Below are 26011 nucleotides of genomic sequence, written 5' to 3' on the forward strand. Positions count from 1 at the left end.
CCTTGTTACCATGACAGAATATCCCATTTAATTCAATCTCCCAGTAGCCAACATCAAAAGGGATGGTTAGGTTTTATAATCATCTTCTTCAGATATGGGGAATATTAAAATTTAAGGGAGACAAAGTATTTCCTAGATGCTAAAACTAGAATTTATTCTGAGAGTCATCACATACATAGTGGCACACAAAATGCCACCAAAAAAAAAAAAAAAAAAAAAGCCCAGTGCTCATCCTTATTTTATTCCTACAGAAGCAGAAAATCTTTGAATTGGTTTCTGCTATCATCCCTACTTTATAGATGTGAAAACTGAGGTTGGGAGGGGCTAAGTGCATTGGCCAAAACCACATGGATAAGAAGTGGCAGAGTGCTACACCACGACTGCGCACAGATCCCTGTGTAAGACACGGAGAGAATAAGGAAGGAACGATGTCAGAAAGGATGGCGGGTCCCACTGTGAAGGTCCCTAAATGTACACTTCTTCCTGCTTCCCTTTTCCCTGCCATCCTCCACCCCTTTACTTGGCCACAACTTCTCATCTTTCAGGCCTCACTTTGGACACGCCTTTCCCGGTAGTGACATGGTTTTCACTGGAAGCTTCTCTCATTTCCCTTTGGAAGCTTTCCTCACTCTGCTTGCACCACCATGTCTCCTCCAGGTTCCCCTAGCCCTCTGTGCTCACCCTGCCTGCTGGTCACCATGCACAGATGTATTTCTCTTTCTTGGTTTCCATGTGAAGGTGAGAACTCCCCAAGGAAAGATGCCTGGTGTTAATACCTACTGTCAACTGGGATCTCAGCTGGGGTTGTCCCACTGCAGCTCCTCTGTGGGGCCTGGACTTCCTCACAGCATGGTGGCTTGGTTCTAAGAGCAAGTGCCCTGGTGGGGGACAGTGAGAGAAAGACAGATAGAAGGAGAGGGACACAGGTAGAGACTCAGAGAGATTAGGAGAGAGATACTGAGAGAGATCAAGAGAGATGTTGAGAGAAGCTGGGAGAGATGGCTGGAGAGTTAGAGAGGCACAGAAATACTGAGAGGGATGGAGAGAGAGTCGAGAGCGAGTGAGCTGCATTGTGCTTGCAGGCCTCTCCTGGGAAGTCACCGTGTCACTGTGCTATGCTGTCAATTGAGATCCTGACAAAAGTCCTCCTTGTTCAAGGCGGGTGCAGAGACTGCACCTCTTGCTGTGGTTCTGACGAGGCCATAAGGCCGTGCTGTAAGAAGAGAGCACGCACAGCAGATGTTCCCATGGCTATCTTGCGAAAATACAAGCTCTGCTACTCTAGCAGAGAAATTAAGTAGGATGAAAATTCAGTGGGCGTGGATGTGAATGGGTGAACTTGGGGCGGATTCAGAACAACACAAGAAGAGGCCAGATTCGAGGGGCAAGTGTAGGCAGGGGATCTAGGGCCACGCATGGAGTATCCTTGGAGAAATTTGGCCTAAAGTTGAAGAAGGTGGGGCCAAGGGCCAACTCCAAAATATTTTTCTATGGATGTGCTTTGTAATTTCTTAGTTTATCCATCGGGTTACCCTTTGCTAGTCTGATTTCAATTGGCTTATTTACCTGAGACCATTAAAAAATAACAATTCAGGGCTTCAAAACATTCATGTTGTTATATATTTCCCTCGATTCATCTGAACTGGCAAAATTTTTGAGATTAACTTTCTTTTCAGGTTCCCTGCTGGGTGTCTTTGATAGCAAGAACCAAATCCTTCAAGTTCAATGCTGATCAGTCTTCTGTGGTACACTCTGCCGTTTCATTTCTTGTAGAGGAACAAGGAGTTGGTTTGGAGCAAAGCAGAGCAGGTCATTGCTGGATTTAGAACATATCCTTAGGATCATGTTACTGGGACTTCTGTGGACCCTTGATAAATTGTTTACTTCATGGTTAATTTAAGGCTGCGTGCTAAAGTTTAGGAGCCTTCATGTATAGTTTTATATACTAGAAGTGACCACATTTCCTACCAAGTTAAAACTCTTTGGCACGTCCATGAGGTGCTGGAAGATGTGGCCTTTCCTATCCTTTCTAGTTTGCCAATAACCTCCTACAAGATGTGGTCCTTCTTATTCCAGGGGCTCTGTTTCCTTCCTTCATGTCCTCACTGGACCTACTGGAGTAGCTAGCACGTGTTTGCGTGATTGCTGGGCTTGTTTGCTGCTACTGCTGAACCGTGAGGTTGTTAGAACAATGTTTACTTGATCTATCTTTGCTTCTCCACTTCCTAGTATGTTCCTGGCATAGTCGTAGGTATTCAACACATCCTGCATAACTAAAGATGAAATTGTTATCCAAATGAATTTAGCGTAGTAAATTATAATTTTGGAGAACTGGTGATCTGATGATGATCGCCAATTTTTAACATTCAGAATATTTTATTTTTATAACCTGCATAATAGGAAATGGAATAAATCCATTTTTCTTTAAAGGTTGGCAACATTCATACAATTTGAGTCATTTATCATCAGAATGGTACCTCTTCCTTTTTGGTTTGTTTTGTGTTCGATACTGAGAAAATATTTTATTTTAGTTCCCCTTCTTCCAAATATGTGTCTTAAACTTATGGGAGGAAAAAACAATCACTTTCTGTGGCCATGACAAAGGTTTGCCCTGACTGTCAAGGCTCATGCCACAAGGGGAGAAAAAAGGGTGTTTACAATTGTTAACTCATCAGCCTGAATCTTGCCACATCAGCTATGTACTTTTCTAAATAGTCTCTTTTTAATGTGGCAGTGAGTTGTGCATATGTAATATACCTAGTTGGAATGCTGAAGGGATGAAATGTAGTCCACGTGCATATCTAAAATTGTCAAGTAGCATGAGTAAGCATAGTATGTACTGAATAATGCCATACGACTTCTACATAAAATTAAAAGTTGTAAATTTACCTGTCTTTTCAGATTTACTTTTTACGATTTTAAATTGTTTATGCACCTCAAGTACCTAGAATTTTATTGCAGAGGATTTTCAGATGCCTCGCAATAAGATAAACTTATTTAGTATTAATGGAGTAAAATTTGACACTACAGCCATGCTATCATAAATATCTTCAGCATGATCAATAAGACAGTTAGCTTTTTGTGATGCCTCTCTGGATTTCTATTAAACCACAGTGACAAGTGGAATATTATCTCCAATATGTCTTTTTTTCCCAGATGAAGTAGAGGGTGAGTAGAATGTGTATAGTAAGAAAAAGACAGTTTCTAATTATTTTTTTTTCAAGCAACTTCAGCAACTGTTATATAAATTATCTGCAGAATGTTTTGTGTTGAGCACAGGGAACTCTTTTTGGTAGTCACAAATCTTCCTTTTTTTCTGTCTCAGAGAAAAAATAATCTTCAGGAGATACTGGGCCAAGGGATTTAGATTGACAAGAAATTTCACTTCAATTTTCAAGAGGATTGAATGACTTAGAATAATCCATAGGAGGAGACACACAGATAATTCTGGGATTATGATGGAGAAAAGGGGGTAGATAATAAAAGTCAGAGAAAAAGTGTGCTTCAAAAACAATCAGCAACATTTGAAAAGTCATACAATGTATTGTTTTTTATTTTTTACTTTAATTTCTAAATGTTTTTGAAACAATCTAAACTTACAAAGAAGCTGGAAATACATTGCAAAGACCTTTTATTTTTTCTAAACTATTTGAAAGTCAGCAGCCAACATGATGCCCTTTCCCTCCTGAACACTTTGGGGGTGTATTTCCTGGCTAGTCCTCAAAATCAGGAAATTCACATCCATACACCTTAACCACCCCATTCAGGTTTTACCAGTTGTCCCACTAATGCCCTTTATGGGAAAATGACCCTGCTTAGAATTGCGAGGTACATGTATCGTCATGCGTGTTCAGTCTACTTCGAACTGGAACATTTCTTCAATCTGTCTTTGCTTATTATGGCCTTGATGCTTTTCAGGATTACGGGCCATTTGCTTTGTCAAAGGCTCCTCAGTGTGGATTCGTCTGTGGTCTCCTCTGGTGGGACGCAGGTTGTCTGTCTTTGGCAGGAGCACCCCTGCCGTTGCCTCATGTGCTTCTCTTCTCCCTGCTTCCTGTTACACAGTGCATTGTCTCTGATGGACCCACTGCTGATAGAGGTCACCTGGCCACCTGATGAGGGTGCTGCCAGCCTTCTCCCCTGGAAAGCTCCTCTTCTCTCCTTTGGGTTAATAGGCATTTTGAGGAAAAGATTTGTTAAATTATTTAAATCCTTCCTCATCAAACTTCAACTTATTCCTTTATTTTATTAGATGAATCTTGCACAATGGTGTCCAGTTTTATTCATCAAGTTGTCACTCATTATTGTTGTTATTTATTTTGAGGCTCATATGGTCCCAGATTTGGCCAGAGGGAGCGCCCCCAATCTCACTTCTGTGTCTTTCTGATACCCTCCATCCTCATCCCTTGGGCATATTCTTTCTGGAATAACAGGATGTTGAAGGAGTAGCTTGTACTTTTCCCACTCCATCTCCAGAATGAACCGTTTCTGTATTCAGTGCAGACACCCTTTATTGAGGAATGGCATACTTAGAAACCGAGATCTGGGCACCAGGTGTGCTCATTGCTACTGGAGTAGCACCGATCCCAGGCCGTCTTAGTGGTCAGAGGTAGGGTATATGTGCATGTAAACACAACACACACCCACACCCCCCCACACACACCCACACCCCCCCCACACACACCCACACCCCCCCCACACACACCCACACCCCCCCCACACACACCCACACATACCCCACACACATTTATACTGTATACATTCCCATAACTACTTGTCTATTCATTCATTCTATCTATCTATCTATCTATCTATCTATCTGTCTGTCTGTCTATCATTTACCTACCTACCTACAATTTACGTAGATGCCTCCAATTATAATCCAGCACCATAGGGTTCATTCTAATTTCCTTTCACTATTTGTAACTCTTCTCTGATAATGAGAAGTCTGCCTTCCATTATTTTTAATATCTCCATTTATCTGGACACTTGTCCTGGATGTAACCATCCTTCCATCACCATCCCCTCCTCTGCATGGACGCCCTCTCCTTGCATTGCTCCAGCCTTACGTGCTTTGCTCCCCACCCACCGGGGAGGAAGTCCATCCCACCCACTGCAAGTCTGACACCATGTGCCTCCATCCTGCTCAGGCTCCAACACACCACTCAGATCCTCCAGTGCTCCCCTCCTCCCCATTCCCCTCTCCTTATGGGCCTGTATGATGGCTTTGCCCTTCTTGATGGATTTCTAACTGCATTGTCTAGGGAAGGAGGGGAAGAGCAAGGGCACAAGGAAGTGGAATGAAAGCAATGCTGTGAAGCAACTTATTTTAACTGTGAAGGGCAAGATCCAGGGTAGAGGAACTCAGTGGTTTGCTTGGCAGCACTGCCTTACATGAGATATGCCTGAAGAGCTGATTCCAACTGTGTGTTGGAAAATAAATACTAACTTCCGGGAAAGATACACTACCCGCAAATGTTTAGCTGTGATGCTATTGAAAATAAGCACTGTGTTTGTAAATCCCAGAGAGAGGATGAAAACGCTGCAGGAAGCTGTGGAGAGTAGAGGAGATGCAGAGGAAGGCATGGGCAACACGGAAGCTCTTGAAAGTGCCTCACGGACAGGACACATGCTGCCGTGGAAGAGAAACGAAAGGGCCTGGAAAAGGCAGGGATTCAGTTGACAAATACAGATTCCAGAGGAGACTCAGGCCAGCAGTTGTGGAAGCCTCTAATTCTTTCAGATGTGTCCTGAGAGGCATCCTCTGGCAGCCCTGTAGTGATGTCTTCCACCGCCCTCATGCTCTCTCCAGCCCTGCTTCATTCTCTGTAGCACCTGACACTTGCCGACACACCTTGTTTATTCCCTGTATTCCCCACTTAAAGGCCAACTCCATGATAAAATAAAGTTTGCTTTGCTTGCCGCTATATTGCCAATGCATAAAAAGTGCCTAGCACGTAATAGCTGCTCATTACGATTGGCGTAAATGGAAGGGATGAAAAGCTAACCAGGAGAAAGGAGAGCAATGGACATTGGACTAAAAACAACCCAGAAACAGTCACATTTCAACAAGGTCTATTCCAGAGCAGTCTGCAAACAGTGACCTCCAAGAACATCATCATCAAGGAAAATAGAACAGACAGGACAGACACGTGAAATTATAAGAGAGAGAGAGATGGAAAAGTCTGAAATACTGAAATGAGAGTAACTTCTTGTCTTGTTTCTAAGAAAAGCAGTGGCGGGGAAATTGAGTTGATGAATGCAAAGCCCAACCAAGTGGACCGTTCTTCCCACCACCTGCTGGGCAAATATTTCCAACACCCAAGACCTCCAGCTTTCGCGAAGCCACCCATGCGGCCAAAGACAGACCACAGAGACCGTGGAGATTTGAGCAGATGAAATATCTGAGAAGCAAGATGGATTAAAGTGTTCACAAAGGGCCAGGCTCATTGTGTAAAGTAGAATTAGAAATGAATAATGATGAAATTTAAGGGTGCTTAATTCTATAGAATTTAAAAAACTCAAATAATGTCTGGTCCTCTAAGAGATTAGAAATACAGCCGCAGAGTATTTAAATATTGTGAAAATATAAATATCACATACCAACACTAAAGACATGCCACCAAAACAGTACTTAGAAAACAGATTTTATCCAAAATATTTGCATTTAAAACAATAAAAACAATGAAAACTAAATGAGGTTAAAAGAAAACAATAGCCAAAATGAGTAACAAGAAATTAACAGAACTAAGGAACCAAACCTATTTATTTTAAGAAAAATTAACAAATTGGTAAGTCTTTATGAGACTAATGTGACCACCTTGTCCGCTGGTGCCTCCAGGAGACTCAAAGGCTGACCTGGGCAAGAGGGGCTGCCCCAGATACCCGGTGGTTGTCATCACGAGGGACTTTGAGAGACGTGTGACTTTGGCCTTGTCAAAGGAAAAGGAAGGAAAAAGAAGTCCCTTCACTGGGGAAAGCATATTACCCTGAGGTCCATAAGGAACACCCAGGTGGATGTGCAACTGGCGGACTACTGGGCCCAGGAGGCACTGGAATCCACATTTCCCGGCTCACCCTCCGTGGCTCCCATGAGCAGACACTGGGGAAGAGCTCAGAGCCTTGTTCTTCAGAATTGGGTGTGCTTGCTTGGGGTCCCCAGAAGGAACTGGGAGACTTTGAAGGAGGAATTATCCAGTTAGAGGCTAAGAGTCTGATCTTTCTGCATATTTATGAGAATTATCCTAAGGCCAAGGAGGTGAAATTTGGGTTTCTTATAATTCCAACCCTAGAACGTGATTAGCAAAAATACTTACTTTTTACCAAAGGAAAATGCTAGGCCAAATAGGTATGCAGACTGTCAAAGATGAACACAGCTGGACATCAGTTAAAGCAGTAAAAACACATTTTATTCAGTAACTATTCACAGTAGTGGGCTGGCTGTATTTCATTTGTGCAGAGGTGATTTGGAGGTTTTAAAAGGAGAATGAGGGAGAGGAGAGGGGAGAGCAAGGAAACGTGGAAAAAGTCCAAAGGGCGGTCAGTGTCCAGGTCACCAGACCAGCTGTGCCCTATGGTGGGCAATCGCCCCTCAGGATCCATCTTCCCACAGACACCCCATCCTTCCTGAGGGTCCCGTTTCCAAGGAGTGGTTCTCTGGTTCTTGGGAATGGGCTTCTGAGTTAGAGACACATGTTCACAATCATAAGCCCTTTCCATAAGCCCTCTAAGAAAGGGAAGTCAGGACTCATGTGGGGTGTGGCTGGAACAGTAAATTCTCCTAACAGCCTTGAGCTTTCTCAGGCAGGCATTTTAAGCAGGGATAGGTTCATCCTAGGGAAGTGGTTTTCTGCTGCTAGAAGCCAAACTAGCTTGGTTATTTCTTAGGACAAAGGTTTAGACCCCAGTAGTTATATGCTTAGATTTCTGTTGTTCTCAAAACAAAGATAACTGTTCTCAATAAGATATTCACACAGACAATCCACATGAATTGTTCCCTCACTATCCTGAGTACCTAAAGCTAATGTGTCACAATACTAGTATTTATAAAACAAAGCAATTCTATCCCCCTCTACTGCCTTTTAACAAGTGCAGAGGAAGGCTTCCCAGGTGTGTAAGAGTGGGATACAAGGCCTCCCAAAACACGCAAGACACATTGATGTCTTTATATGCAGTGATTGAAAGATACAGCTTGTCGGGAAAATAGATTATGTGAATGAAGACTTTACAATCTGAGAAATTAAAAGTGTGGAAGAAGAAATAGAACTATCTAGACATGAAAGTAAACTATCATTTGCACCCAGTTACCCTGAGGCAGAAAGAATAGTCAATACATATATCATTGTCTTTGCTAGACGCTTTGTTGAATACCCTGTTACTTGCTATGCGTGCAGTGTGGTTGTCCACTCACAACTTTATATAAATTAAAGGAAATAACATGTACTATGATCCAAGTGACATGTGGATTAACAGCATCACAATTTCATAAGAAATTGTATGCAGCCACATTGTACATAATATGTGATCTATAAGTAATTGAGGTACACTATTAGTATAGGCTCAGCTTCTGCATACATTTGACTTTAATAAATCTTCCTGCTTCTATGACTAGCAGCCAGAACCAAAAAACACAGGTAGGAGAATGAGAAAGGAATCCATAAATACCAATCAGGTCATTATTTGTGGGCTTGTCACTGTTTTCTCTGTGTGATTTCTACAATTTTAAATCAAGTTGTGAGCAAGTCAAAGATCATTAACCAACCCTTCAAAATATAAATAAGCTGCAGCAATTTTTATTTTTACTCAGGTTATAATTTGTATGTAATAAAATGCCTAGATTGTAAGTGTGAGGAGTTTTGAGACTGCCTTGTCCAGATATAAATCATTTTCATCATCCCAGGAAGTTCCCTCCTGTTCCTTTCTGGACAATTGACACCTTCCCTAAGGCAACCACTATTTAGATTCTTATCAACATAGCTTGGTTTGTCTAATTCTAGAGCTTCATAGAATTGTAATCATATAGTTTATAGTTTTTTGTGCATCACTTTGCTGTATGTAATGTCTACAAAGTTCCTCTGTGTTATTTCATGAATCAGTAATATATTCTTTTTCTTTAATCACTGGGTGGCATGCAGTTGCATGAAAAAACAATTTGTTTATCCATTCAACTATTGATGGATGATTGGGTTGTTATCAGTTTGAGGCAATGATGAAGCTACTGTGAACATGTATATACAAGTATTTTTTTGGACATATGTCTTCTTTCTTTTCAGTCAAGTCCCTAAAGTGGCAGTGTTGAGTCCATAGGGTAAGTGTGTGTTTACGAAACTGCCAAGTAGCTTTCCAAAGTGACTGTGCCATTGCCACTCACCAGCAGGGCGTGAGGTAGGGTTGCTCCACTGGAGAGTCAGTGCTCGATCAGGCCAGTCTTAAATTTTAGCTGTTGTAGTGTGAGCCAGTGGCATTCATTAGAGTTTTAATTTGTATTTTCCTGAGGATGAGTGGGCATATTCTCATATATCAGCCATTCATACTATTTCATTTGTTGGGGTGAAATGTCTGTTTCAGTCGTCACTGTTTAAAATGTTTGGGTTATTTGTATTGTGGAACTGTTGGAGTTTTCTGCACATTCTCTAGATACAAGACCCTTACCAGAATATCTCACCCATTCTGAATTGTGTCCCTTTATCTTCCTCATGGTGTGTTTGATTGTTAGTTAATACTTAACGATTTTTTATGGCTCGTGCTTTCAGCCATAAAGTCCTAAGAAATTTTTTCCTACCTTAAGATGACAAAGATACTCTCTTCTGTTCTATTTTTCATTTTTATATTGTACACAACACTTAAAACATAAATCTAAGGGTTACTAGCTGAGAAATACCAGAAACTGCTTGCATACATGCTGAAACCTAATTGCTGCCCCTATTTTGGATTGAAATGGATTTGAAGGGGGAAGAATGTTGCAGTTACTTCAGCCTCATTTTCTAGCCCTGGAACTCTAAGTGGACATGAGTGAAAGGAACTTTATTATGAAATATTTAGAGAAATGTAAAATATCTTTGTGTATCTTGGGGTGTCTTTGACTAGCCTGTTTGGCCAGTGAGGCAGGAACTGCCTTCTCTCTGCATGGTTAGTGCATGGCTGCGGTGCGGAGGGTTTGGACTCGAACGCTGAGTTCATGGGGAGACAGACAGGCAGCTGGAAGGAAAGACGTGCCCTCCATTCGAGCCTGGGAGGAGCTGATGAGAGCTGAGGTTCTGCAGGCTGGCTCCCTCTGGAAATGGCACTAAGACGCCTCTCAGCCAGGGTCCCAGAGCCGGTTGATGTCTGTGTTGAGTCTATTTTAAAGACACAAAATGCCCCCTTTCTTTTTCTTTCTTTCTTTTTTTTTTTTTTTGAGATGGAGTCTCGCTCTGTTGCCCAAGCTGGAGTGCAGTGGCGCGATCTAGGCTCACTGCAAGCTCCGCCTCCCGGGTTCCCGCCGTTCTCCTGCCTCAGCCTCCCGAGTAGCTGGGACTACAGGCGCCGCCACCTCGCCCGGCTAATTTCTGTATTTTTAGTAGAGACGGAGTTTCACCGTGTTAGCCAGGATGGTCTTGATCTCCTGACCTCGTGATCCGCCCACTTCGGCCTCCCAAAGTGCTGGGATTACAGGCGTGAGCCACCGCGCCCGGACTTCTTTCAAAAAGAAAGAAGCAAAACATTTTTGGTCAAACATACACTGAAGAATCTCACCTCAGCGTTAGATAAAATAAGGGCTTTTATGTTAAGTGGGAAAAATTCTCCGGGACAGTCACCAAGAAAACAAGATCTTAGTAAATATAGGAAAAAATAATAACAAAAACACCTCTAGTGTCCTGCATTTCATGGGATGTTCAGTTTTACCAGATCATTATGTTAAGTAGGTAGCTGGTCAGGCGTGAGCACAGCAGGAGAGGGCTCCCCCTGCTCCATTGCCCACCCCCAACACCAGGAACGTTAGGCGACCATCAGGTGATGGTCAGGTGGTTGTTAAACTCTCTCTCTAAAATGATAATTGGTCACAGTCAGCGCCAGGGAAAGGCAGTCTCCCAATCGATAGAAGCACCTGAAGCTGGTGATGAGCAGCTTCCCGATGAGCGCTCAGGAGCTGAGTGAGTGGGCGTGGGCTCGAGCATGCGCACTAAGGGGCAAGATGGATGGCGTTTAACGGGTATGTGACCTTCCTGTAGGAATGCTAGACTGGCTGGGGAGGAATGTCTCAAGTGAGCATGCGTACAGCTCCAGTAATCACACTGCACACACTCCCCTCCCAAGTGCTAGCAGAGCACCGTGCACGTAGACAGCCCACCCCAATGGAAGAATCAGGGGAGAAACAATGCGAGACCCCGGAAGCAAGACAATGTAAAAAACCCCAAGTCCAAAGGCCAAACCACGCACCTGATGGCTCAAGTCTCCCACTCAGCCCTTTTCCAAGTGTACTTTACTTCCTTTCATTCCTGCTCTAAAGCTTTTTAATAAGCTTTCCCTTCTGCTGGAAAACCTGCCTCATCTCTCCTTCTGCCTTATGCCCCTCGGCCAAATTCTTTCTTCCGTGGAGGCAAGAATTGAGGTTGTTGCAGGCCAGTTCAGATTCTCCATCGGTAACAATCATGTGGGTAGACGCAGATTTTTCTCTGACTCAGACCAGAGAAGGAAGGCATTTGGTTGGCAAATCTTTTTTCCTTAATCAGTTAATTATCATGATAATAATGTTTATGTAAAGTCTGGATTTCCTTTGAAAAGCTAATCTTGCACTCATTCTATTAAAAGAGTCTATGTTTATAATTTCTTTTTATAAGGCTTTCTGCCTGGGGTTCCAAGTATACGTGTGTGTGTGTGTGTGTGTGTGTGTATGTATGTGTGTGTGTACAGGCAATAGAAATTTCAGTTTTCTCTTAACACAATTTTAAATAAATACTTTCTCCTGTTATCACAATGATTCCTTTTAGCGTGTCCAGGTATTTTTGTGATTTCAACAAGACGTACCATCCCCCTTCACTGACGTGCCATGGCCACCGTAAACAGAAAGTACACACTCGGGGGGTGCCTTATTTTGTGCTTTTAGAACAGAGAAAGCTTGATTTCCTTGACTCACTCACAGGCTTCGCCAGTAAGAGCCAAGAAGGTGCATGCTTCATGGAGAGCTTTCCTCTGCATATGCATGAAACGAATCTGGAAATTTTTCTATTCTGAAGTCTAGTTAGTTAGTTAGTCCTAAGAACTAACACAATTAATCTGCTGTGTTCCTTACTCCACATAAAGCCCTGTCCATTGGGGAAAATAAGTTGTAATTGTGAAGCACACTGGAGTGTGAAATCTGCCTGATGGACCTAATGGACATGGATTTCCTCTCTATGTAAATTTCTCTATGGAAAGGCTAACACCTGAGTGAGTCAACCAGGTCAAACTCAGCCCCAGGCGGCCCTTTGCTGTGAGACATTTGTATTTAAAGCATGGAAGCAACTGTGGAGATATAGATTTTGAGCAGTGGAGCTATTTTTTTCTGACAAAATTCTGCATTTAAGATATTTTCCCCTGCCTTAGCTAGCAGTGATCTTACAACTCTTCCTGTTCTCTTGGCCAGGGCTCTCACTGACATCCTGCAGGGAGATAACTCTACTACACACTCAGACGAGCAGAGAGGCAGAAGCTGCCCTCAGATCATAGCACTGTCCTTTACAAGTTACCCTTATTACAATTTCATTTTCTCATCTGTGAAACGGGAAGAGTAATACCCATTTCACAGGTCGGTACAAGAGTGAATAAAATAACCTGTGGGAAAATTCATGTAAGCCACATATAAGAAATTTAAGTTTCTCAAGCTTTCTCCTGCACTTCTTACATTGCATTGGTACCTCTCATTTGGGCTCCTTAAAACTTAATTAGCAGCCCAGGCTCTTCTGGATGAGCCTATATTAGTCCGTTTTCACACTGCCGTAAAGAACAACCAGAGACTGGTGATTTATAAAGCAAAGAGGTTTAATTGACTCACAGTTCTGCATGGCTCGGGAGGTCTCAGGAAACTTAAAATCATGGCAGAAAGTGAAGGGGAAGCAAGGTACGTCTTACAGTCTTACATGGCAGCAGGAGAGACAGAAAGCTAAGGGGAAACTGCCACTTTTAAAATCTCCCCTGATTTTTTTAGAGAGAGAGCGAGAGCTAAAGAGAGACTGGTGCTTTTAAAGTCACCAGCAGATCTCATGAGAACTCACTACTATGAGAACAAGATGGAAAAAACTGTCCCCATGATCCAATTACCTTCTGCCAGGTCTCTCCCTTGACATATGGGGATTACAATTTGAGATGAGATTTGGGTGGGGACACAGAGTCAAACCATATCAAGGCCCCAAACATATATGCCATAGGGGCCCCAGGAGGCTCATTCATTCATTCACTCAGTATTTATTGAGCACCTAGCATAAGTTCAGGCACTGGGTGCATGAATTCCATTCCTTCCAGAGCCACGTGCATTGGTTTTCCATGATTTTAAGGCAGTAGTTTTCAACTTGGACAATTTTGCACCTCACCTTTCTAGTAAGAGAAAATACTGAAATAACACACACACACATACACACACACACACATACACACACACACATCCCCAGAAGAACCGTAGGCGAATAATTTTTGTTGGTTAATGTGAGGTCTTTAGTTAAAGTGATAAACTTTGAGCAATTCTACAAGACAGTTTGCTACAGTGAATATATCAGTTGAAGCAACAAACTGGGATTAACTAGTGTGGAACACCTGGGGAAATAGAGGGATCACTCAACTAGTGACAAAATTGCCATGATCTGGAGGAGCCAGGATAAACATGGACCTAGCGTTTTTGGCTAGGAGCTTGGCCAATGCTCCCTTGAGAGGTGGGATGGAGGCAAAGGCACTGATGGTGCTAAATGCTGAGTATCAATAGGATTGAACAGAAAAACAGAGTCATTCAATATAGGAGTTCCATTTACACAGAAGTGAGATGAGTCAGTGAAGTTCAGTAGTAGAGCTGTGACCAGAAGGTCACTGAAGACCTTAGCAAGAAGCATCAGGGCTAGTTCTCAAAAACTCACCAGAAAGATTCTGAGAGAGGTGCCACAAACTGCATCTGTCTGCGGCAGTGCTGTGGGTCTCATGTTCCTGAGAAGTCTTCATGATATGGTTTAGATTTGTGTCCCCACCCAAATCTCATGTTGAATTTGGATGAGGGGCCTGGTGGGAGGTGATTGGATCATGGGGGCAGTTTCCCCCATGCTGTTCTCATGATAGTGAGTGAGTTCTCACAAGATCTGATGGTTTAAAAGTGTGCAGCACTTCCCCCTTCACTATCTCTCTCTCTCTTTTCTGCTCTGCCATGTAAGACGTGCTGGCTTTCCTTCCACCTTCTGCATGATTATAAGCTTCCTGAGGCCTCCCATCCATTTCCTGTTAAGCCTGTGGAACTGTGAATCAATTAAACCTCTTTTCTTTGTGAATTACCCAGTCTTAGGTAGTTCTATACAGCAATGTGAGAATAGAGAAATACAGAAAATTGGTACCAGGAGTGGGGCACTGCTATAAAGGTACTTGAAAATATGGAAGTGACTTTGGAAGTGGGTAATGGGCAGAGGTTGGAACAGTTTGGAGGGCTCAGAAGAAGACAGGAAGATGTGGGAAAGTTCGGAACTTCCTAGAGACTTGTTGAGTGGTTTTGATCAAAATTCTGATAGCAATATGGACAATGAAGTCCAGGGTGAGGTGATCTCAGATGGAGATGAGGAACTTACAGGGGAATGAAGTAAAGTCACTCTTGCTATGCTTTAGCAGAGATTGGTGGCAATTTGCCCCTGCCCTAGAGATCTTTGGTACTTTGAACTTGAGACAGATGATTTAGGGTATCTGGCAGAAGAAATTTCTAAGCAGCAAAGAGTTTAAGAGATGACCTGGCTCCTCCTAACAGCATATAGTAATGTTCACAAAGAGATGGTCTGAAATTAGAACTTATGTTTAAAAGGGAAGCAGCACATAAAAGTTTGGAAAATTTGCAGCCTGGTCATGTGGTAGAAAAGGAAAATCCATTTTCTGGGGAGAAATTCAAGCCAGCTGCAGAAATTTGCATATGTAAAGAGAAGCTGAATGTTAATAGCCAAGACAATGGAGAAAATGTCTCCAGGTCATGTCAGAGACCTTTGCAGCAGCCCTTCCCATCACAGTCCCTGAGGCCTAGGAGTTAAAAATGGTTTTGTGTGCAGGCCCAGGGCCCAGCTGTTCTGTGCAGCCTCAGTACAAGGTGCCCTGCAACCCAGCTGCTCCAGCTTCAGCCATGGCTGAAAGGGGCCAATGTACAGCTCAGGACATTGCTTCAGAGGGTGCAAGCCCCAAGCATTGGTGGATTTCATGTGGTGTTGAGCCTGCAGGTTCACAGAAGACAAGAATTGAGGTTTGGGAACCTCTGCCTAGGTTTCAGAGGATGTATGGAGTTACCTGAATGTCCAGGCAGAAGTATGCTGCAGGGGCAGAGCCCTCATGGAGAACCTCTGCTAGGGCAGTGCGGAAGGGAAATGTGGGGTGGGAGCCCCCACACAGAGTCTTCACTGGGTCACTGCCTAGTGGAGCTGTGAGAAGAGGGCCACTGTCTTCCAGATCCCAGAATGGTAGATCCCCTAACAGCTTGCACCATGCACCTGGAAAAGCCACAGGCAGTCAACACCAGCCAGTGAAAGCAGCTGTGGGGGTTGTACTGTGCAGAGCCACAGAGGTGGAGCTTCCCAAGGCCATAGGAGCCCACCTCTTGTATCAAGTGTGCCCTGGATGTGAGACGTGGTTTCAAAGGAGATTATTTTGGAGCTTTAAGATTTAATGAATGCCTGGCTGGGCTTCGGAATTGCATGGTGCCTGTAGCCCCTTTGTTTTGACCAATTTTTCCCATTTGGAATGAAAGCATTTACCCAATGTCTGTACCCCCATTGTATCTTAGAGGTGCCTAACTTGTTGATTTTACAGGCTCATAGGTGGAAGGGACTTACTTTGTCTAAGATGAAACTTTGGACTGTGGACTTTTGAGTTAATGCTAGAATGAGTTAAGACTTTGGGGAACTGCTGGGAAAGCATGATTGGTTTTGAAATGTGAGAAGGACAGGAGATTTGGGAGGGGCCAGGCGGAGAATAATATGGCTTGGATTTGTGTTCCTGCACAAATCTCATGTCGAATTGGAGGAGGGGCCTGGTGGGAGGTGATTGGATCATGAGAGTGAATTTCCCCCTTGCTGTTCTCATGATAGTGAGTGAATTCTCACGAGATCTGATGGTTTAGAAAGTGTGTGGCACTTTCCCCTTTGTTTTCTCTCTTTTCTGCTCCACCATGTAAGATGTGCCTGCTTCCCCTTCACCTTCCATCATGATTGTAAGTTTCCTGAAGCCTCCCATCTTCCTGTTAAGCCTGTGGAACTGTGAGTCAATTAAACCTAATTTCTTTATAAATTACTCAATCCCAGGTAGTTCTCTATAGCAGTGTGAGAACAGACTAATACACTCTGTAAGCTTGGATCTGCCCCTGTGCACCATCATCCCCCAGGACAATCGTGCTTCTCACCATAAGTACTATATAGCATGTGAATGCTAGAACCTAAAAATATAAATCTAGAATCATTAGAAACGTTGAAAAGAAAGAAGTGAGTTGAAATTTTCTCTTTTAATAAGTTTTTCACTCAGGCAGACATATTCTGATTGGAAGGTGAGTCTTGAAAGAACTCATGAGTTGCTAGAATTTTCTACTCAGACCATAGAGGTGAAAGAATACAAAAAGTCAATTTTCTCTTTGGAGGGGCTGAATGGAGAGAAGAGTTTCAGCAAAAGCTAAGTGGAGGGAACATATTGCAACAGATCAAGTTATGGGTGGATAATAAAACACAAGCATGGCCAGAAATGCATCTGGAAAAGTTTTTCACATTGAAGTTAAGTATCTTTATGAAGTGTTCAGGGCAAGATAATTCTTGAAGATTAAAGAGTTATCACAGAGGATGACAAGGAAGTCAGCTGGAGGGAAGAAAAGAGAGATACTTGTTCCAAAGCACACACGTGTGTGTGCTCTCTCACACACAGACACACATAGGCACACACAGTGTTGATGATGCCTTACGGAGCATTTCGTATGTTACCGTACACTGAGCTAGTTACATAAATAGCCCTGAAGGACTTGTTATCATCCTCAGTTATGGATGAAGTAATGGAATCCAAGCATCTTCCAAATTCACAGAGGTAGTGCAGAGCTGGCCTTTGAACCTGGGCCTTCCACACTGTGATGGGGCTGTGATGTGTCAGCTTGGCTAGGCTGAGCCATAGGCCTGGGGATTTCCTCTCTAGTATGTTTCCAACTAGTATGGGCTATGAAAGGGGAAGTGGTTATTGAGCAGCATGCACCTTCTTCCAGTTATTCAATCAAACTCTGTCTTGGGTGCTGTTGTGAATGGATTTTGCAGATGTAGCTAAAGTTTTCTATCAGTTTAGTTTTGAATTAATCAAAAGATAGATTATCCTGGGAGGGTTAGACCTCATCAGATAGAAGTCTTCTAAAGGTAGTCCTTCCTGAAGTCAGAGATTCCAAGCTTGTGTTTGTGGGACTCCAGCCTGCCCTGGTATTCTTTCCTACCTGCTTGCCTGTGGCCAAGAAGCTTCAGAGTATGTTCATGAGGTCCTGTCTGTGTGTGATTTTGCTGGCTGCCTGTCCTGTGGACTTCAGGCTTCCTAGCCAGTTCTCATAACTAAGTCAATACTTTGTTATATGTAGATGTAACAAATACATACTAGCAGGATACATATTTTTTCCTACTGGTTTTTCTTCTCTGGTTGAATTCTGATTCATACACCCACTACTGCATCTCCATGATAGTATTCCTTTAGTTCTTGCCCCAAATGCTATTTTCGTCTTATAGGTTGCCATGCATATTTACATTTTTATGCTTTTCATTTACAAAAGTATTTTTCATGTACCAAGTATGTTTAAGAATAGAAGACAATGCTCTATCACACTTCATTTATGGAAACTTTCAATCTTTTCCATGTGGCTTAGGAAATATTTCTTGAAAATACGGTACATTTTAGTGTGGCCAAATATTAGAAAGCTTCATGGGATTTATCTTATGATTCAGCACTGTGAACTTAATTGTGTTTATTTCTAAGTTTTAAAGCTGACTGTACGTGTTATTTCCAAGCCTCAATGAGACTTTACACTGGTTGTAATAGCCCATAACATTGTATACTTTTCTCAGGAGTCTTAATAAATAACCAGGAGGAAGTTGTACTTTATGAGCATCTAATGACACATTTAGTATGTCTTGACTCAGCAAAAGTGTCTTAGTTTTTTCTAAAAGGAAAGCACTTGGCTGTGATACAAGTTTAGCGAGTGGTGCAGATAATTCAAAGGCAGTAAAAGATCTGGGTCCTAGGCATTCATGGGCAGCAAGATAATTGGCCATAGCTCTGACAGTCTCCTGAAGATGTGTAAATCTTGGGTCAATATATTAACATTGTACACTTTCAACCTTGGTTCCATAAAAAAATCCCATAATTGCAGTTTGGCTGAATGTACCCCACTATCCAGAGCTTTCTAGACTATCTAATGTGATAATATTAAAATAATTTTTATTTGAGAGGGCACTGGGGGAGGCAGTGGGCCATGAGCCCTAAGTACCATTGCACATTTGTGCTGAGTGTGCTGGATTGCAACGCTTAGCTGTCTAATTTCTGGAGCTAGACACACAGGAGGTGAGGGGAGACCATAGCAGCACAACCACAGCGTTGCTTGCTCCCGAGGGGGAGGGCACTGGCTTTCTGGCTGCTGGTTAGGGTGTTTGCTATAGTGATTAAAAAATGCTGGGCCCTGCGTTCCTTTCCTGTAATGCAAAGACTCTGTGTGCAGCCCTTTATCTATGCTTGCTGTTTCAGCAGCTTGAGATGCTGGGGCAAGGGGAGCCAATGAGAACATGAAGCTCTGGGAAATGCTATTGCCATGAATAATAAAGTCCTTTGTCTCTGACCCAGGAGACTCGTGTCTTTTGTCATCACCCATGAAATAGTAACAGGTTCACATACTGCTTTCAAGTAGGGAAAAATCTTAGATCCTTCATATTTCTATCAAGTGGTTTGCCTTTGTTTAGAACCATTGTAATGCTGTTCTTCTGTAGTGGTCAGTATTAACAGCATATTAAAGACCACCACAACAAAATATTACTGAGCACTGCCTGCTCCACATGTGGCACTCACAGGCTCTGCACTGAGAGCTCCAATGGCAGCATGAGTGAAGTATTTCACTGGTCTATGTGCAGTAGATAGGTAAGTGGCTTAACCAAATAAGGTGTTTTCTGCATGAACAAGAAATCCAGTTACGTAGCTACAGCCTGGCTTGGTGGCTCTGCAAAGACATTAAAGCCTCAGACCCCTAACTGTTCTACCACCTTTATCATGTGGCTTCAGTTTATTTCACACCTCCTACTTTCTCTTCTATCTTCTTTCTTTTCTTTTCCTTTCCTTTCCTTTCCTCCTCTCTTTCTCTCTTTCTTTCTCTTTCTTTTCCTTCCTTCCTTCTTCTCTCTCTCTCTTTCCCTTCTCCTTTCCTTTCCTTTCCTTTCCTTTCCTTTCCTTTCCTTTCCTTTCCTTTCCTTTCCTTTCCTTTCCTTTCCTTTCCTTTCCTTTCCTTTCCTTTCCTTTCCTTTCCTTTCCTTTCCTTTCCTTTCCTTTCCTTTCCTTTCCTTTCCTTTCCTTTCCTTTCCTTTCCTTTCCTTTCCTTTCCTTTCCTTTCCTTTCCTTTCCTTTCCTTTCTTGACAGGGTCTTACTCTGTTGCCAGGGTGTCCCTGTAGTGGTGGCATCATGGCTCACCACATCCTCAACCTCTCGGGTTCAATTGATCCTCCCACCTCAACCTCCTAAGTAGCTGGGACTACAGGTATGTGCCACCACACCTGGCTAATTAAATAATTTTGTCTTTGTAGGGATGGGGTCTTACTATGTTGCCCAGGCTAATCTCAAACTCCAGGGCTCAAGCGATCCTCTTGCCTTAGCCTCTCAAAGTGCTGGGATTACAGATGTGAGCCACTGTGCCCGGCTTCCACAAATTCTCACACCCTGTGCCCCTACTCACTCTTAGCTAATGACCTTGCTTTTTGCTTCACTTAGATAACTGAATAACTCTAAAAATCACCTGCACGCACTTCCTCTTTCACGTCTGTCCAGGTGCACCCATATGCATGGCCTTCCCATCTATTGCTGTCAGTGTGTTTCAAGACATGGTCTCTGGACCAGCCGCAGCATCATCACTTCAAAACTGGTTAGAAATGCAAGTTCTTATGTCCTGCCCCAGAATGAAATACTCAGAAACTCTGGAGGTGGGACCAGCCTGTGTGTTTTAACAAGCCCTGCGGGGGATTCTGCTGCACAGGCAAGATGGCTGAATTCTGACTGCCCATGCGGCAGCGCACTTTGGATGTTTAATAGACGTCTAATTCCCAACATTTCAAGAATGAAACCCTTAACCTTTCCCACCAAAAGCTGCTTCCCCAGCGTGTGTTATCCTCACAGCTCTTCAGGCCCTAGCTTCAGAAGGACTGTTCTTCTCATCTGTCTGTCTCTCATAGTCCATATCCAATCTCTTAGGAAATCCTGCTGATTTTACTTTCAAGATATATCCATAGTCAAATCACGTCTTATTTTCTCTATTGTCACCACCTTGGCCCAGTCAGTCATAATTTTCTCTGGATATTGCAAAAGCCTTCTTTTTACTCATGCCACCCTATAGTTCCTTCACATGGAGTAGCTGGAATGACCTTCTGGAAACATTAGTCAGAAATGTCACCCCTCTGCTCACCCTTCAGGGGCTCTTCATTCCACTTGATGAAAAAGCCAGGGTTCTTCCAGTGGCTCATCCCTCACGAGGGCTGTTCCTTGTACCCTCTGACCCCACTGCCTTCCCAAGTGCCCCCTTGATGTTCCTAGAAATACCACCCACCCTTTTAGGGTCACCTCAGGGAACTGACTGTACCCTCTGCTGGGGTGCTTCCCTTGAGCATTGGCCTGGCTCCCTTCCTCATCTCCTTTAAGTCTATGCTCAAAAATCACCTCCGAGGTAGAAGGTCCACCCTTCCCACACTATTTATAATTGTTACTGACCCCACAGCAGCCAGTCTTTTTTTCCTGCTCCCTTGCCCGTGCAGCATTTATGAGGATCTAGCATACTGTATCATTTACCTACTATATTTGCTTATTGCTACCCATGTCCCACGAGAATGTGAGTTCTGGCTTTGTCTTGTGCCCTGAGATGCTGAGAACATTGTAGGCTCTCAGTAATGTCTGTTGAATTAATGATAATTTCCCTCTCATGGACATGAGATAGAGGCGCTTCCTCCAACCTCACACCCACATTTTGGGCAGGAAAATAAGAAAATAAAGATGAATGCAAAGACAAAGATGAACAGGAGTAAGAGGAAAGAAAAAAGGAGTAGAATGGGGACAAAGAGGAGGAGGAAGAAGAAAGAAGCAGGGTCTATCTCATGAAAAAAAATCTGAAATACTTAGCAAAGCTTTGCATCTGCCTCACTGGCTAGAACTGAGTCGGTGAGGGTGAATATTGTGAATATTTTGTCAAGTTAAACAAAACTAGAATTTTTGCTAATAAGAAAGGAGAGAATCAGTGTTGAGTAGCTAACTGGTAGTATCTTCAAAAATGTTACTATCTATGTAGTCTTCAAAATCGCCCATTACACAGGCATTATTATTTCCTTTTTATAGATATAGAAGCCAACATTGAAAAGGGTGAAGTTGCCCAAGGTCAAACCAGTGGTAAGGTGCCAAGCTAAGACTGAGGAGTCTCTCTAGCTCCATCCTGTTATTGTCATATACTATTGCTGATGGCCCCGCATTCCTTTTAATTAGTTCAATCAACTAACAACTACTTTTTAAACATTACTCTTCATAAAATATTATGCTAGATACAATGGATAGAAACTTTTGCCATTAAGAAGTTTATGCTCCAATGGTCATGGTAAGATCAAATTACATGAAAGGATGATGAGTAAATTAATTACACAAGGAGTCTATGCTGTCAGTTCAGAAAACAGGAGCATTTGCGCTGGTCTGAGAAGGCATTAGAGAAGAGACAGGATTTGATGTGGACCTTGGGAATGGATCCACATAGGAGAATAGGGAGGGATGTATAGGTAGCAAGAAATTGTGTCTTGGCAGAAATGATGATCGATCTGTCCTTTCTTAGGATAGTATCTGAGAAATAATACTTTGGAGATTAATTATCATCTTAATGTATCTTGACAGTAATAGAGACAGATTATTTTAACAAGAATGCTGTTGGTAGATTTACCAGTTAGTAAGGTGCATGAATGTGAATTTATAGCCATCTCATCTCATTAGTGAATAGAAAATTATTCAGTTGGTAAAATCACAGGTGCAGAACTCCCTGAGGGCAGGCAACATGCTGTCTGTATGGTCGTCTCCTTCCAAGGTTCATAACACCCTGGATTAGGTGTACCTAATGCACTTCCAGATTCTCAGTTTGCTGGGTGGATCAAGGTTGAACACATCATGTTTCAGAAGCTATCACATACAAAATGACTTTTTAATGGTTATTGGTTTCTTAAAGATATTTTGTGCTATTTTTGCAACTGTTGGTTTGTGATATGGGCAACCCCAGCTGTTAGTGTGGCCATAGTTGATTGGCTCAGGGTGGCTGCATGAGCCAGAAGACACCAATCTTGGGTGGGTCTAACAGTGTCCCAGCCACCCTGCCATGGTTTCTCAAGTCCTGCCCTGGCGTGTTCTAATCCAGCAGGCACCCAACCAAGTCAATGCAATGCAGACAGCTGCCCTCGGTTTTCTGCTCCTCATGTTAGAAGCAAGAGTTCTATACAGTTGATAGGGAAATTCTTGTTTTATTACACACCTGATTAGGTAAAGGACTTCCAACTTTTGACACAGGTGGTACCACGTGGTGCATTTGCTGGGAAATTCTCTCCCACTACTTTGTGCTACTTCCCAGTGAACTGGAGGCTGTCCTGAGAAGCTTCTAGCTATCCTCTGACCAGATCCTCCTGAGGCAGGAGGTGCAGGAGAACAGAAATGTGCCCTGTGCTCTTCTGAGCAGAGAAGCACCGTGAGCTGGGGCAGGCAAACCCCACTGGGGCTGGCACGTGGAGGGAAGTGCTACCTCCCCAGGCCTCTGCTTTAATGATCAGCTTAGTCACTGGTGTGACTGTGCTCTGGCTATTACCTGAGGTGAAACCTTTACCTGCTCCCTGGTCTGTCTTGGTAGAATGGATCTATTTCAAAGGTCTACAGTAAAACAGATTCTTACTTCTGAGAATACCACCTGTGTGGCACCTCCTTTCCAGCTCCTGAGGGAATATGAAACATAGGAGGAGCTGCCACACTCCTTGCCAGTACTCACAAGACAGGTTTGTTAAAAAGTTAAAGTTACCAAGAGGAATATGAGTGTCGAGTCACCTGATGGTGTTTGCAAGTGGAGCATCCTTCTTACCACTGATGCCCAGAGTAACACAGGAAGTGGGAGCATCTTCCTATCCTGACTTTTTGCCCCTCCCCTCCCTGTGTCTTTTGACACTATCCACTGACCCCCTACGTCACTCTGGAGCTTGCCAGGTTCGTGTACAGCCCTTCTGATGCCCAAAGCACCTGATTGTCTCTTTGTGTTGTCAGCTTGGGGCTGGGCTTCTTGGCTTACTCTGACAGCCACAGTGGACACACACACGTAAAATCTTCAGCCCATACGTTGGAGAAAAGTTAGGATTGCCTCCTGTCGGGGCCACCAGCATTTTTCCTCTTTACTAGGAAGGTGGCGGATGGCAGTGCTGCCCCAAACCTTGCTTGCCTTCAGCATTCTGCACGGAGGAGACTCCATTTCCCAGGCTTCTTACTGTTAGGCAGGGCCGCGGGACTAGTCCCAGGCAACGAGACACAAGGCTAAGTGACGTGGGGACTTCTAGTCTGAGGCACTCAAGAGCTTCAGTGAACTGTCCACGTTCCTTTATTCTCCCTGCTGGAGCAGCCCGGGTGGCTACATGTTGAGATAAATGCAACCTGGATCGTGAGTAGCCACAGAGAGAGAGGCCCTGGTGCTCCTCCATGCTGTGTGAGTGTGAAAATTCACTGCTGTTAAATCACTGAGATTTGGGGGTCATTACTGATGCAGAGTCTAGCCTCTTCCGGCTAATTTAGGAGCCATTCACGAATGTTTTTCTCAAGTGATATGCCCAATGAATCCTACTATGTTTCTCTGGGGACACAGTCAGTAATGTTGAAATGAAATTTATTTCTTATTAACATACTATTGGAAGATGCTAGAAAGTTATCCTAGAAAAGAGAGATAGTCCAGAAATAGAATAGTTTGTAATGAAAGGAAGAATAGAATTGAAGAAATAAGAAAAGATTACCCAGAAGTTCTGTCTGGAAAAGTTCCCATAGGAGAAAAGGAAAAGAATTCAAACTTGCAGATTCACAGATCAATAACTCAGGCGGGAAGAGGAAGATGAATAAATTTACACAGGTTTACGAGTACAGGGGCTCATACATGAAGGAAGGAATGGGGAAAGAGAAGGCTAAATGCAAAAATATACAGCAAATTCGGAAACACCTAAATGGCTCTGTTTATCAGGGGATGTTTTGGAGTCCTTGATTCTCCTGAGATCTTCTTTAGATGCTCAGTAAACTGGACCTTGGCAGGGAGGAAAGAGAGGAGAAAGGCAGAGTGAGGTAGTGCAACCAACACACCCCCAGCGTTCAGTCCCAGTCTCCAGAACCATGAACCACTTTGTAAAGAACCAAGACTCGACCAACAGCCTCTCAGTAAACTATTTAGAATAATAGCATCCAGAGGCAGCTGGCGAGGCCTGTCAGTTTTTTGCCTAACTATTTTGCATGGGAAGACACTTGAGCCAAGATCTTTGTCACCGTTAGGAGGTGATAAACACTGGATAGTATGTCTCCCCCCAGGTTGGGGCACTTTTCCAATTTAGACCTTTCTGGTTTCTGAGCCTGGCTTCTCCACTCTTGCAAACTGGTCTCTTTGTAGCTTAGGGAATGTGACTGGCATAGCACAGGTTCTGATGGAATAAGGAAAAGAGATAGCATTTCCAGTTCAGTAGACACCTCCACCTTATCTAAAATCACCTGGTCATTTTCCCCCTAATGCTGATTTCAGAATTTAGACTAATTTATGCTTTGTTAAATCTCCACACAAAGTTTTGTGGTTAAATAATGATATTTTATTCTTGGTACTTCACTTGTTGTTTGTGAAATATGAGACAGCAGGGGCTGTCCTGATTGTAAAAGTTAAATGTTGTACAAAATCACTACTCTAGTATTTAACCGCAGGGCCACAAAATGGGTTGATGGTAATTACTTTGGCTCAACCTGTAGAACTATGAATGATTTACTGAAAACTCTGCAATAACATAATATCTACATGATGACAATTAAAGTAACAAGACAACCTTAAGGAGTAAATATTTTATGTAATGAATTAACCATGCAAGGTTCATTCATGAATGTTAATTAGAATCCTGAGGTTAAATTGCTGTGTGGTATAAAGTCAGTTTATGCTAAGTAATCAAGTAGATAAAGAGTAATGATGCAGGGTTTGTATTTTAATTTACTGTTCTTTCTTCCTACCAAAAATGAGAGATCACTCATAACAGTCAAACGAGCAGCTCTGCTCTCCCTTCCCTTCCTAAGAGAAAACACACGACTTGGTCTCCTCTAAGCAGAGCTGCTTAAAGGTTCGAGCCTCTTCTGGTGGTGTCAGGTTAAAGGGACAAAGGCAGGACAATATCAGCCTGAAATGTCAGGTAGCAGATTCCCCACTCACATCAAGTTCCGGGACACAGAGTGGGATGGGCAGAACAATATCCCTTCAAAGATAGCCTTGTCCTAATCCCTGGAATCTGTGAGTCGATTTCCTTTATGTAGCAAAAAGGATTTCACATGTGAGATTAGGTTAAGGACCTC

General features: G+C 43.1%; 1 long non-coding RNA gene across 3 annotated transcripts in view; it reads left to right on the plus strand.

The window, feature by feature from the left end:
• The window catches only part of LOC135968199 (uncharacterized), a 274382-nt gene that overhangs the window by 76161 nt on the left and 172210 nt on the right, over positions 1-26011 (plus strand). The window lies entirely within an intron of this gene.

The sequence above is a fragment of the Macaca fascicularis genome, chromosome 18 (assembly GCF_037993035.2).
Source record: "Macaca fascicularis isolate 582-1 chromosome 18, T2T-MFA8v1.1".
NCBI lineage: Eukaryota > Metazoa > Chordata > Mammalia > Primates > Cercopithecidae > Macaca > Macaca fascicularis.